General features: G+C 33.2%; 1 protein-coding gene across 3 annotated transcripts in view; it reads left to right on the forward strand.

Annotated features, from left to right (window-relative positions):
* Positions 1-14,465, forward strand: part of LOC134695542 (titin homolog) — a 100,044-nt gene that overhangs the window by 11,862 nt on the left and 73,717 nt on the right. For all 3 annotated transcript variants that reach the window (XM_063556831.1, XM_063556832.1, XM_063556833.1), the window contains exon 2: positions 3,314-3,454. The gene's annotated coding sequence lies outside the window, so the exon portion shown is untranslated. The remainder of the gene's footprint in view (positions 1-3,313; positions 3,455-14,465) is intronic.

The following is a 14,465-nucleotide window of genomic DNA, read 5'->3' on the forward strand; positions in this document are numbered from 1 at the left end:
TGTCAAATTTGCCTCAAGTCAAATAATGTCAAGATAAATCCAATTTGATACTGTTTTAAAATTAAATTGCTATGAAATGTTAACTTGCCCTTAGAAAATATTGGTTACGCAAATTTAATTATGGATAAGGTCAATATTAGTTTATGTATAGAACATATGGGATATCTGTGACCTTGTTTTGCTTATATTGTAACCAATTCCCCTTTTAATAGGTAAGAATTTATATTTGCATTTAAAATGAAGATAAATTTAAGATTTTTTTTAAAGTTTGCATATAATACAAGTATACAAACATAGATTTCACCACTGAAACATGATATTTTTGTTTACCCCTGTGACAGTCATATTTTTAAACACAGCACTTTCCAGATATTTAGAATTTCACAATTGCCTTGAAAATGTTTTAAATTAAAAAGACTATCCACAAAAGACCAAAATGACAAACATTAATAACTATTGGTCACTGTATCGCCTTCAACAATGAGCAAAGCTGATACACATGTATTGGTTGTAAAATAGATTTTCTATATGCAGGGGACTCAAGGTCTTGAAATAAGTCATGACTATTCAACATGTTACCAAAAATTTGATTTGGTAGCAGCATATTTAACAAGATTTTTTATATCACATGTCTAACAGGAATTATCACAAAACTGTAATAATCTTATTGTGTAAGTCAGGCAGATTGTCTTCCAATAAGCATATTCATAGAAACTGTCTGAGTGAATGTCTGATACACTTATCAGTGAATTAATTTGATATGTGTGGCATAATATACAGCTTATATGTTCATCTTTGGACATCATGTTGGTGTTTTATTGGAAGAAATGCTTGATTTACTGCTAATATGTTCAAATTTGGACATCTTATTGGTGTTTTATTTTAAAGAAAATGATATTTTGGCATGCAAGCCGTATTAATGCCATCGCAATGGTAATTTCAGACAATATCTCAATTACTGTGAGTCAATACTTAAAGCAAGAACAATTAAATTTCGTATGAAAAAAAGGCTTGGAACATCTGAAGACAGGAATCCAACATTACATTGAAACTGAGAAAAGTTTTTTATTTATTATTTAAGTTGTTTTATTGGCATAAAATCCCAGAAAATACATACATGTGGCTGTCAATTTCAAAGTGCTGGTACCATGAATTAATATTTCAAGTTTTTTCACTTCAGGCCAAATAAAATAGTATGTGTGGTTCCAGTTATATCTAAAAAAATAAAAGAGGTTAAGGTAGTAGGTACATGTAGGATTTTTTTTTATTATGTTACTTTACATTGAGTCTAAAAGAACAACATTCTGATCCAATAGTCATTGACAGGGCTTAATGAAAAATGACCAAAATAATGTAAAGGGTAGGCTATTATAACAAATAAAAAGTAGGGTAGGTAGGGTTACTAGAACCACACATATATTTTTATTTGGCCTCCACATTTATGAGTCATATCATAATACTATTTTTAGTCCTCATAAAATTTGTAAGCGATGGGGTTTACCTGATTTCTGATAAAAGCACTTAGTTAGTGCCCAAAACCAAGATGTGTTACAGTCAAATATCAATAAAGGTTTCTTCATCTAATGTTCTCTCTATATACAAATAATAAGATGTTTTATGAGTGCCAGTGAGACAGCATTCCATCCAAGTCACAATTAATAAAAGTAAACCATTATAGGTCAAAGTGTGGTCTTCCAACAGGAAGCATTAGCTCACACTGAACACAAGCTTTTTATGTCCTTAAAAATGGCAAGCATAAAAACATTTAAACAGGAAAACCAAGGTTCTAATCTATATAAAAAAATGACAAATGATAAACACTTATGAACAACATCAACTAACAATAACCACTGAACAACAGGTTCCTGACTAAGGAAAGATAAAAACAAATGCAGTGGGTTAATACTCTTTAACACTCTCCTGCCTTCACCCTATCCTAAAACACCATTACATGTCTTTTAGATTCCATTTATACTGAATGAATGACATGGAAAACCCCTTGAATATTTTGTTAGAGTTGAGACTGGTGTAAAGTTATTATCATTAGGGGAAATTTGGCACATTTCCTGATCCTGGTTTTTCTATTTAACTTGAGTATTTTTCATCAAAAAAGGTAGCAATAAATGTTGAAAAATCAAACAAAGATAAAGATTGAAAACGATCATGACGATAGAAATCCCCCCTTTTTTTCCCTATTTAAATTGTTTCAATAGGCAGTAATCTTTTCAGGAACTATCTCTGATTTAGGGTTTAAAGTTTAAGAAATAAAATATACTGTAAATCTTTAAAACAGATGTGTTTATACAGCAGTGTAAGAGAAATCTGTAGGGACAATAATTCACAATTGTTGAGTATTTATAATTGATTGATTGTTGGTCGTTTTAGTTAGCCCACTACCACAAATCTTGTATACAACTATTGAAACAAACTACATTATGTTACATAGGGATTATAATGACGGAAGACTATTATCTTTGAAGTGGAATTAAAAAAAGGTGAAAAATTGTTGCCTCACTGAATCATCACATGAAAGAAGATATGAAGTGCAATAAGTTTAACTAGGAGTTGCTGCCCTTTCTTATGCAATGTTGATATAAAAGTACATAATGTTTCAAAGTCATAAAGTTGTCATAGTTTCAAATCAAGAAAATAGATACGATTTTCTTTCAATGAGATTAGATGTTGAAAAAAGAGTTATTGCCCTTTGTAATAAACAAATTTTCTTTCAATGAGATTAGATGTTGAAAAAAGAGTTATTGCCCTTTGTAATAAACAAATTTTCTTTCAATGAGATTAGATGTTGAATAAAGAGTTATTGCCCTTTGTTACGAATGTTGATTCAAAAGTACAAAGCATTGTGTTTGAAAGTCATTGGTCATAGTTTCAGTTCAAGAAAAAAATGTTTCTATTCAATGTTGAAGAAAGAGTTATTGCCCTTTGTTGAGGAATTTACTGTTTCTGTTCAATGTTGAAGAAAGAGTTATTGCCCTTTGTTGAGGAATTTACTGTTTCTGTTCAATGTTGAAGAAAGAGTTTTTGCCCTTTGTTGAGGAATTAACAGTTCCTATTCAATGTTAAAAAAAAGAGTTATTGCCCTTTGTTGAGGAATTTACTGTTCTTATTCAATGTTGAAGAAAGAGTTATTGCCCTTTGTTAAGGAATTTCACACCTTTCCCTTGACAAATGACCCAACATTACATGGTCATTTATCAATATATCAGCTGACAAAGAAAAGTAAAGAAATACCAGGTTAATCTTGTTATTGAACTTTTATTATATGATTTATTGATTTAATGTTTCTTCAATTCTTAAGATGATGTACAAGAAATGATGATATAAACCTCCTTCGAAAGGTAACATAAAAGACTGCAACAGATTGGACTGCTATAACAACGAAAGTTATTACTCAGTGTTAAAGATGGAGAAATTTTTACTAGGATTTTAGCTGCTTGAGGTAAATGAATTTTATGACAGTTTACGATGTTTATTGTTGGTATTATGACAGTTGTAAATATATGTTATTTGTAACAGTTGTGGCGGGATTCTGTGCGAGGGTGTTTGCATCTGTTGCAGTTCATTGTCAGATATATATAAGATAACAACCCAATATAGTTGTTCAATTATACACTGCAACTTGATGTTTAGTAAAATATTGATTATATTTTTGAAACATAAACTTTGAATATATGAATACTATATGTGAATTGTTAAAAATAACATTGTCATTTTGGGTCCTTTTATAGCTGACTATGCGGCTATAGTTGTTTATTTCTGTGCAATTTTGTCTCTTGTGGAGAGTTGTCTCATAAACAACCATACCCCATCTTCTTGTTTATATCTGTATTTTAATATTTTAACTTCTTTCATGCTTCTTTTGAATCTTTTTTTGAAGGTTTTAAGATTTGTCATTTGTATACAAATATTGTCAGTTTGCTGCTTGTCTGTTAGTCCTACTAATATTTCTGCTTCTGTATATAAAGGTCACCCGTTATGAAAAACAGAAAACTGATAAGAGGGGGGTGACATAAAAAAATGCATAAAACACAATTAAAACAGCCAGACAAGATGAGGTTGACCTGACGTGACATGTTTTGACTTAATAGAGATGACCTTTACAGTAGTTTGACAGTACTGATGACATATATTACCTCATACAATTAGATTCCCCATTTCCAGAAGGTATTGAGATCCTTTTAGTGCTATCTTTTGTTTAGATATTTCACATTGTTAAGATAGCAATCAGCAATAGACTAGATTTGTTTTTAAGATGAATGGATGAATTTCCTTATGTGTTACTTTGGGTAGAGACACATAATACAAGATAATAACAACTTCATAGCCTTGTAATGGACATATAATTGATTAAAATATGATAATGGATTTCAAATTTTATTTTATAGACCTGTTTAATTGATTGATTGTTGGTATTTTAATGCCACTTTTAAGCATTGCATTAAGACTATTTCGTGGTGGCCAGTTTTTATTGGTAAAGGAAGCCGGTGTGCCCGGAGAAACCATGACCTTCGATAGGAAAACTGACAATCCTAGTAAATTAAGATGGGAGTCGAGTGCACCTTCACGAGTGGCCGGTTTCGATCTCACAACCTCAGTTTTGACTGGCTAGTGACAACAGTAGAAACTACTTTGACCAATGAGGCCCCTATCCCTGTAACTGTATGAGAAAGTGGGACTTAAAAGATGTGTTCAGTGTGTCTGTAACTTCCACATTATCTGTATTAGGTTATATACTTGTACATCTCATATTTAACTTTTGACTAAAAAGACCCCTTTTTATCTAAATAAACAGAAAAAAATGATCAGCAAATCAAGAAATATTTTGAACAGGAGTGAAATTCAGGCCTTTGTTAGCCTCTTCTTTGCATATTAATTTTATCAACTTATTTTGCTTTTACTACTAAATAGAGTTTAATGGCGACTACCCTTGCATGTATTGCGCCAGATTACCTTATATAAAAACATTTCAAGTAAATGTTTTAGAATTATCATTATTTAGGTATAAGCCTATAATATATATTCATATTATAGAAATTTGTAAGTTTTTTTTCCTTTTTTTTCTTAAATTTAATCTTATTTTGCTTCTTCCAACCCTATTTCCTTATGTGTTCTAAATTTGGTAATGATTTGTAACAGTCTTTATATTTTTGACACCTTATTCTCTGTCCAGCCAATTAACTTGATATAATCAATACTTATTAATACTTATGATATAATCCAATTAAGATTTAATTGTTAATTGTCCTCATAAGTAACTTAAAGTGTCAATTAATATACCCACCTGTCAATTAGAATAATAGGTGGAGGGTCATTACTAATACATGTACCTTTTTATAAAGGTAACAATGACTTTAATGAATACTGAATACCAAATCTTTTTTACAAACAGCATTTTTCAGTGGATTAACTAACACTTGTGTGGATTTGTAAGTGGATAAGATTTTGAAGGTAAATGATGGTCAGATTTGCAAATTAATAAATTTTACAATAATTTTAAGTAGATAAAAAAAAATGTTTCCACCTTTTTATGATATTTATATTTTCTCATATGGTAAACTTTATTGTAATTATTGTGATTTAAGTTTTTGTTCAAGCGTCAAATCAAGGGAATTCATGTCTGAGGGACACAAAATCCATCTTGGGATTTTGATTTTGTCAAAGTGACACAATAAACTTAACATTGACATTAACTCCTGGTTTATATCCCTTCTTGTCATAAGCCTACTCATGGTATGCCATGCTTTCTTAAATATTATATTTTTTATAACTCTTAAGACTGTTTTAAATTTCATGTGGAAAAAAAAGCAAAAAAATGTTTAGGTAATCTATTATACAGACATGCTATGCTACAAAATCGATGAAATTGATGATTTGCTTAAATTCCATAGAATAAAATTTCATAGCAATCAACATATATAGAATAACTATACTTAAATGTCTCGAAATATATAATTAATTTGTACAAGGCTGACATAAACAGGTAGTATACAAGACTCTAACAAAGCATTTCTATCATGTTTCAGGCTTATACAAATCAAATTGATATATATTGTGAAATTTTATAAATAACAGTTTCCTTGCATTGAGTAAAAATTGATATTTTCTTGTTTTTATGCCCCACCTACAATAGTAATTTAGAGGGGCATTATGTTTTCTGGTCTGTGCGTTCGTTAGTCCGTCCTTATGCCCCACATACAATAGTAGAGGGGCATTTTCTTTTCTGGTCTGTGCGTCCGTTCGCTTCAGGTTAAAGTTTTTGGTCAAGGTAGTTTTTGAAGAAGTTGAAGTCCAATCAACTTGAAACTTAGTACAAATGTTCCCAATGATATGATCTTTCTAATTTTAATGCCAAATTATAGTTTTGACCCCAATTTCAGGGTCCACTGAACATATAAAATGATAGTGGGAAGTTCAGGTTAAAGTTTTTGGTTAAGGTAGTTTTTGATGAAGTTAAAGTTACATCACCTTGAAACTTAGTACACATGTTCCCTATGATATGATCTTTCTAATTATAATTCCAAATTAAAGTTTTGACCCCAATTTCACGGCCCAATGAACATAGAAAATGATAGTGCGAGTGGGGCATCCGTGTACTATGGACACATTCTTGTTAGATTAAGAATCATTAGAAGTCAAATTCATGTTTACTGAGTTGTCTCAAATTCTCACATTTGATTTATAACATACTCAAATGTATATACATATGTATATCTAAATAACAAAAAGTCTTAACATGAACAATTAACAATACATGGATTTGATAATATATATCAGTATTTCATGTATGCTTCTGTCTAGATGGCAACTTATTAAAACTATCTAACAGACCTCAGAAGACTGCCACAGTCATATAAGCTGATATGAACACAAATACAAATATACTAAATAGAAAGCAGCCACATGCAATTGGATCTTCATTGGTCTGTTTGATTTCATATTGTAGATTGTAAAAAAATGTTACAAGAATTATCTTGGTAATGAGTTTATCATGGTTTTTACCTGTATAAGAATGATTTTTTTGTGGATCAAAAAGGTCAGCCAAATTGTTCATTCTTGTTTCACTTTCAATGTTGACTTTATTTTCCTTTTTATAACTGAATACTATTAGTGACATAGTGTGTTAGTGACCTAATACGGTATATATGGGGTCACCATCTTATGGTGTTTATATATCTCAACTTGTACGATTCGCTCGTGTATGTAACAACGTATTAGATTTTAGCGAGAGAAATTTATGTGTTACTGAAAAATTATTACACCAGGGTTTTCGATATCACAAACTGGTCAAACCATTTACTAAATTTTATCACTGGTATAAGGAAATAATTCGTACATATCACTCAACATGCAGACATCTTATACGTTCAGGTATTTCACATCCAATTTTTTATTGTCGAGCCTGCAACTTTTGTTGCAGAAACCTTGACATAGGGATAGTGATCCGGCGGCGGCGGTGTTAGCTCACTTCTTAAAAGCTTTATATTTTAGTAGGTAGAAGACCTGGATGCTTCATACTGTGTATATAGATGCCTCATGTTAGGAACTTTCCGTGAGTCACATGTCCAATGTCCTTGACCTCATTTTCATGGTTCAGTGACTACTTGAAAAAAAAGTTAAGATTTTTTGTAATGTTAAATTCTCTCTTATTATATGTAATTGGATAACTATTTGGTATGTGCGTACCTTGCAAGGTCCTTATGCCTGTCAGACAGTTTTCACTTGACCTCGACCTCATTTCATGGATCAGTGAACAAGGTTAAGTTTTCGTGGTCAAGTCCATATTTCAGATACTATAAGCAATAGGTCTAGTATATTCGGTGTATGGAAGGACTGTAAGGTGTACATGTCCAACTGGCAGGTGTCATCTGACCTTGACCTCATTTTCATGGTTCAGTGGTTATAGTTAAGTTTTTGTGTTTTGTTATGTTTTTCTTATACTATATGCAATAGGTCTACTATAATTGGTGTATGGAATGATTGTAAGGTGTACATGTCTAGCTGACAGGTGTCATCTGACCTTGACCTCATTTTTATGGTTCAGTGGTCAAAGTTAAGTTTTTTAGTTTTGGTCTATTTTTCTAATACTTTATGCATAAGGTCAACTATATTTGGTGTATGGAAATATTTTATGATCTATATGTAGGTTACGCAGGTTTTAATTGACCTTGACCTCATTTTCACGGTCCATTGCTAAGTTTTAAGTGTTTGTGTTTTGGTCTGTTTTTCTTTATTTATAAGCAATAAGTCAACTATATTTGTTGTATTGAAGAATTGTTAGCTGTACATGTCTGCCTGGCATGGTTCTTCTGACCTTGACCTCATTTTCATGGTTCATTGATCAATATTTCATTTTCTTGGTTAATGTTGAGTTTATGTGGCTTTATATTTAGGTCTATAAAGATAGTATCAAGGATTAGTAAAGAAGGCGAGACATTTCAGTGTGTGCACTCTTGTGGAAATATTCTTTATAAAGCACAAAAATGTCAGTATTCTCCTCAGAAACTAACAAAAACCTTTAAATAGACTTATTAGAAGGGAATATAGTTACGATACTGTTGTCAGGTCATTAAAGATTGCATATTTTGGCTTTAATATTGATTCACTTATAGGGTCTTTGCATCGGAACTAAACACATTTTTTCTAAAAAACAGTTATATATATTTTATGATAGTATGATACTAAACCCCTAACGTGAGGGATTGTGCCTGATATTCATATGATGAAGACATAATCTTTCAATCAGTTTAATTGAGGTCTGAAGCTGGCATGTCAGTTAGCTGCTAGTAGTCTGTTGTTATTTATGTATTATTGTCATTTTATTTATTTTCTTTTGTTACATCTTTTGACATCAGACTCGGACTTCTCTTGAACTGAATTGTAATGTGCTTATTGTTATTCTTTTACTTTTCTACATTGGCTAGAGGTATAGGGGGAGGGTTGAGATCTCATAAACATGTTTAACCCCGCCACAATTTTGCGCCTGTCCCAAGTCAGGAGCCTCTGGCCTTAATTTGTTAGTCTTGTATGATTTTAAATTTTAGTTTCTTGTGTATAATTTGGAGTTTAGTGTGACGTCCATTATCACTGTACTATTATGCATATTTTTAGTGGCCAGCTGAAGGACACCTACGGGTGCGGGAATTCTCGCTACATTGAAGACCCATTGGTTGCCTTCGGCTGTTGTCTGCTCTATGGTCGGGTGGTTGTCGCTTTAACATATTCACCATTTCCTTTCTCAATTTTATCAGCAAATTCCATTTGGGGTGAGAGTGAAGCGGACGCTTTTAACCAATCACATTCCTAGAAATGTATAGGAGGTAAGATAAATGGCCATAACCTATCTCTAGTTAAGGAGGTTAATTGAAGGTCACATGAAAACAGATTCATTTCCGTTGAAATTAAGCCATCAGAATTGAGTGAAACATATTAACCAAACCAGCGTGTCTTTGCTTTTACTCCTTAAGCATGAGTGAATTCTACACAAGTATATAACAGCAAATAGATATTTATACCTTTTAAGTTAACTATTTGTGCTTTGCAGCTAATACTCAATCTCATTCCTTCAATCACACAGTCATGAAATCACTCAAAGGCAGTTTTAACCGTCATTGAAGATTGTAGGTTGAACTGTAGATGATCCTTTGTTCCATTAATAAGTCATTACATCTAATGACTATTAGCTATAGAAATTGTGTCCTGAACAATTAATACAGCTAAATCAATAAGATAAACAGATTTTATTATGTTTAATGACTTCTTCTTATGATTCAGAGATGATTGTGTGCATTCATTATTGTGATTTTTAAACAGTGGACATTATATCCTCTCAATTATGACATTGCTACAGAGAGCCGTGGTGTAGTGGTTAGTGCATTGGACTACTAACACAAAGGTTCCTGGTTCGATTCCCGTTTGGGATGAAAATTTCAGGAGCTCAATTTTCGGCTCTCCCTTGACACCTTTTGCAAGTATGGTCTTGAGGAAACGATGATAGTCCGTCGGAAGGGGACGATAAATGGCTGACCCGTGTTAAGAGAGAGCCATATCTCTTGCACGTTAAAGACACCCATGTAGATTTCTAAAAAGAGTAGGCTAATGCCGCTACAAGGCAGCACTCACACCCGCAAAGTGAAAAGGGATTAATATAAGTTGCAAAACTTGTTTCCCAATCCACTATAAATAAATATGTTTAAACTAATTATGACAAGTCCTGAATTGTCAATACCCTTTAACCCTAATTAGCCCACAAAGTAAAGGACTCCCCCCCCCCCCCCCCCCCCCCGCGAAGAAAAAAATCCTTTTATACATGTTAATAAGGTCAAGTTGTCTAGAGCCATATTTATCAGAAAAATGATGAATGTGCACAGAAATTATGAAATATTATTGATTAATACTGGCAGTGCAGATATTGTTTTAATAATGCTTATCTTGCAAATCTGCTATAATACCAATATATGGATTGAATATATGACATTAAATCTGTGGTATGTTCTTTTCAAGGTCAAATTGGTAGCCATAATCACCAGAACAGCTTGTAATGAGTAGAAATATCAATTAATTGGTCAGTTTTTTTCAAGTTTAAGTAAACTTAAGCAATGCCATGAAACAAATAAACAGTCCCATTGGTCAACTTAAAATCTTCAAAAAATATTTTGATAGTGTCCATTCAGTATGTGAAGATGTAAATCTCGCTCACTGTCTAGACTTGTAAACAGTTTTTAGCTCACCTGGCCCGAAGGGCCAAGTGAGCTATTCTCATCACTTGGCGTCCGGCGTCCGGCGTCGTCGTCGTCGTCCTGCGTTAACTTTTACAAAAATCTTCTCCTCTGAAACTGCTGTGCCAAATTGATCCAAACTTGGCCACAATCATCTTTGGGGTTTCTTGTTTAAAAATTGTGTCCGGTGACCCCGCCAACTAACCAAGATGGCCGCCATGGCTATAAATAGAACATAGGGGTAAAATGCAGTTTTTGGCTTATAACTCAAAAACCAAAGCATTTAGGGCAAATCTGACATGGGGTGATATTGTTAATCAGGTTAAGATCTATCTGCCCTGAAATTTTCAGATGAATCTGACATTCCGTTGTTAGGTTGCTGCCCCTGAATTGGTAATTTTAAGGAAATTTTGTTGTTTTTGGTTATTATCTTGAATATTATTTCAGATAGAGATAAACTGTAAAAGCAATAATGTTCAGCAAAGTAAGATCTACAAATAAGTCAACATGAACAAAATGATCAGTTGACCACTTTAGGAGTTATTGCCCTTTATAGTCAATTTTTAACCATTTTTCGTAAATCTTAGTAATCTTTTAGAAAAATCTTCTCCTCTGAAACTGCTGGGCCAAATTATTTGAAACTTGGCCACAATCATCATTGGGGTATCTAGTTTAAAAATTGTGTCCGGTGACCCCGCCAACTAACCAAGATGACCGCCATGGCTATAAATAGAACATAGGGGTAAAATGCAGTTTTTGGCTTATAACTCAAAAACCAAAGCATTTAGAGCAAATCTGACATTGCGTAAAATTGTTAATCAGGTGAAGATTTATCTGCCCTGAAATTTTCAGATGAATTGGACAACCTGTTTTTGGGTTGCGGCCCCTGAATTGGTAATTTTAAGGAAATTTTGCTGTTTTTGGTTATTATATTGAATATTATTATAGATATAGGTAAACTGTAAACAGCAATAATGTTCAGCAAGGTCAGATTTACAAATAAGTCAACATGACCAAAATGGTCAGTTGACCTCTTTAGGAGTTATTGCCCTTTAAAGTCAATTTTTAACCATTTTCCGTAAATTTTATATATCTTTTACTAAAATCTTCTTCTCTGAAACTGCTGTGCCAAATTGATCCAAACTTGGCCACAATCATCTTTGGGGTTTCTTGTTTAAAAAATGTGTCCAGTGACCTGGCCATCAAACCAAGATGGCCGCCACGGCTAAAAATAGAACATAGGGGTAAAATGCAGTTTTTGGCTTATAACTCAAAAACCAAATAATTTAGAGAAAATCTGACAAGAAAGTAAAATTGTTAATCAGGTCAAGATCTATCTGCCCTGAAATTTTCAGATGAATTGGACAACCTGTTTTTGGGTTGCGGCCCCTGAATTGGTAATTTTAAGGAAATTTTGCTGTTTTTGGTTATTATATTGAATATTATTATAGATATAGGTAAACTGTAAACAGCAATAATGTTCAGCAAAGTAAGATCTACAAATAAGTCAACATGAACGAAATGGTCAATTGACCCCTGTAGGAGTTATTGACCTTTGTAGTCAATTTTCAATCTGCTTCCTTTGTTTAATATTCACATAGACCAAGGTGAGCGACACAGGCTCTTTAGAGCCTCTAGTTTGTTGTTGTCATTGATGATACCACATCTCCTTTTATTGGTCATTTATTGATTGATTCCATAGACATAGAGATCTCTTCCATCTTTCAATCAGTCATAATTTACCTTCAATAAATTTAGCTATTCTTTTTATGCCCCACCTGCGATAGTAGAGGGGCATTATGTTTTCTGGTCTGTGCGTCCGTTCGTCCGTCCGTCTGTTACACTTCAGTTTAAAGTTTTTGGTCAAGGTAGTTTTTGATGAAGTTGAAGTCCAATCAACTTGAAACTTAGTATACATGTTCCCTTTGATGAGATCATTCAAATTTTAATGCCAAATTAGAGAATTTATTCCAATTTCACGGTCCAGTAAACACAGAAAATGATAGTGCGAGTGGGGCATCCGTGTACTGTGGACACATTCTTGTTTGGATTATTTCAGTCATAAAGCCCTTCACATGTTTCAAATGTTTGGGTTAGATGTCTTGATGAGGGTTGATTCATAAGAGTTCTTAAAATACTTACCACTGAAAATTGATAAAAAAGGGACAACTACTGGCAGGTTGCGTATGTGTTGGCAGATTTACATGGACATGCTGGAGGGATTTATATAAACTAGATTTTTGAGTAATTAAATTTTCCAATATTTTATTCTAAAATGTTGATCGACAAGAACTTTAAGAAGTGCAGAGACAGTTTCACAATCAATATTAATTGTGTCTTTTTGGCTGTACCTCAGACTCGAACTTCTCTTGAACTGAATTTTAATGTGCTTATTGTTATACGTTTACTTTTATGCATTGGCTAGAGGTATAGGGGGAGGATTGAGATCTCTCAAACATGTTTAATCCCGCCACATTTTTGCACCAGTCCCAAGTCAGGAGCCTCTGGCCTTTGTTAGTCTTGTATTATTTTAACTTTTAGTTTCTTGTGTACAATTTGGAGTTTAGTATGGCATTCATTATCACTGAACTAGTGTATATATATTTGTTTAGGGGCCAGCTGAAAGACTCCTACAGGTGCAGGAATTTCTCGCTGCATTGAAGACCTGTTGGTGACCTTCTGCTGTTGTCTGCTCTATGGTTGGGTTGTTATCTCTTTGACACATTCCCCATTCTCATTCTCAATTTTATCTAATTTAAATGTTTCTAAATATTTTCAAGATAAAGAGTATATTTGAAATTGGAATGAAGAAACCTGAATGGTTATGTGACAGTGACCTACTTGCAGTGTTCTCAGTTGCATATACTGGGAAGTTTTTATTATAGATTTTGCATCACATCCATGTAAACACTATCTATGAAGAAATCATTTCAAATGGCAACAGGTTGAAACAATTCAGTTTCACATTACTATGATGTTGATAGGCCTTAGGGGGAAAACTGCTGCTTGCTCATGGTTCATATTTAAGGAAGGTAACTTAATTCTATTGCCCCAGGTTGCCTCTTATACCAAAAACAGACCAACAAATGATACTTTTGCCCCAATAATTATACTTTGCAATCCATATTTGCTCTCAAAGTTAAATCTGGACTCCTATCTATAGTTATCATACCCCCGCTTTAAAAAAGGGGGGGTATACTGTTTTACCTCTGTCTGTCCGTCAGTCCGTCCGTCAGTCCCTCTGTCCGTCAGTCAGTCCATCCCATGACACTTTCGTCACATTTTTCTCAGGAACTACAATACAAGGATTTCTGAAATTTGGTTTCAGGGTTTATCTAAGTCAGTTATACCGTGTGATGCATTTTCAGATTGATCACTTGACAACTTCCTGTTTACCGAACACTTGAATGATTTAACACATGATAGCCAAGTTGAAAATTTTTCGTCACATTTTTCTCAGGAACTACAATACAAGGATTTCTGAAATTTGGTTTCAGGGTTTATCTAAGTCAGCTATACCGTGTGATGCGTTTTCAGATTGATCACTTGTCAACTCTCTGTTTACAGAACACTTGTATGATTTTACACATGATAGCCAAGTTGAAAATTTTCGTCACATTTTTCTCAGGAACTACAATGCAAGGATTTCTGAAATTTGGTTTTCAGGATTTATATAAGTCAGCTATACCGTGTGATGCGTTTTCAGATTGATCACTTGACAACTTCCTGTTTACC

The sequence above is a fragment of the Mytilus trossulus genome, chromosome 13 (genome assembly GCF_036588685.1).
Source record: "Mytilus trossulus isolate FHL-02 chromosome 13, PNRI_Mtr1.1.1.hap1, whole genome shotgun sequence".
NCBI lineage: Eukaryota > Metazoa > Mollusca > Bivalvia > Mytilida > Mytilidae > Mytilus > Mytilus trossulus.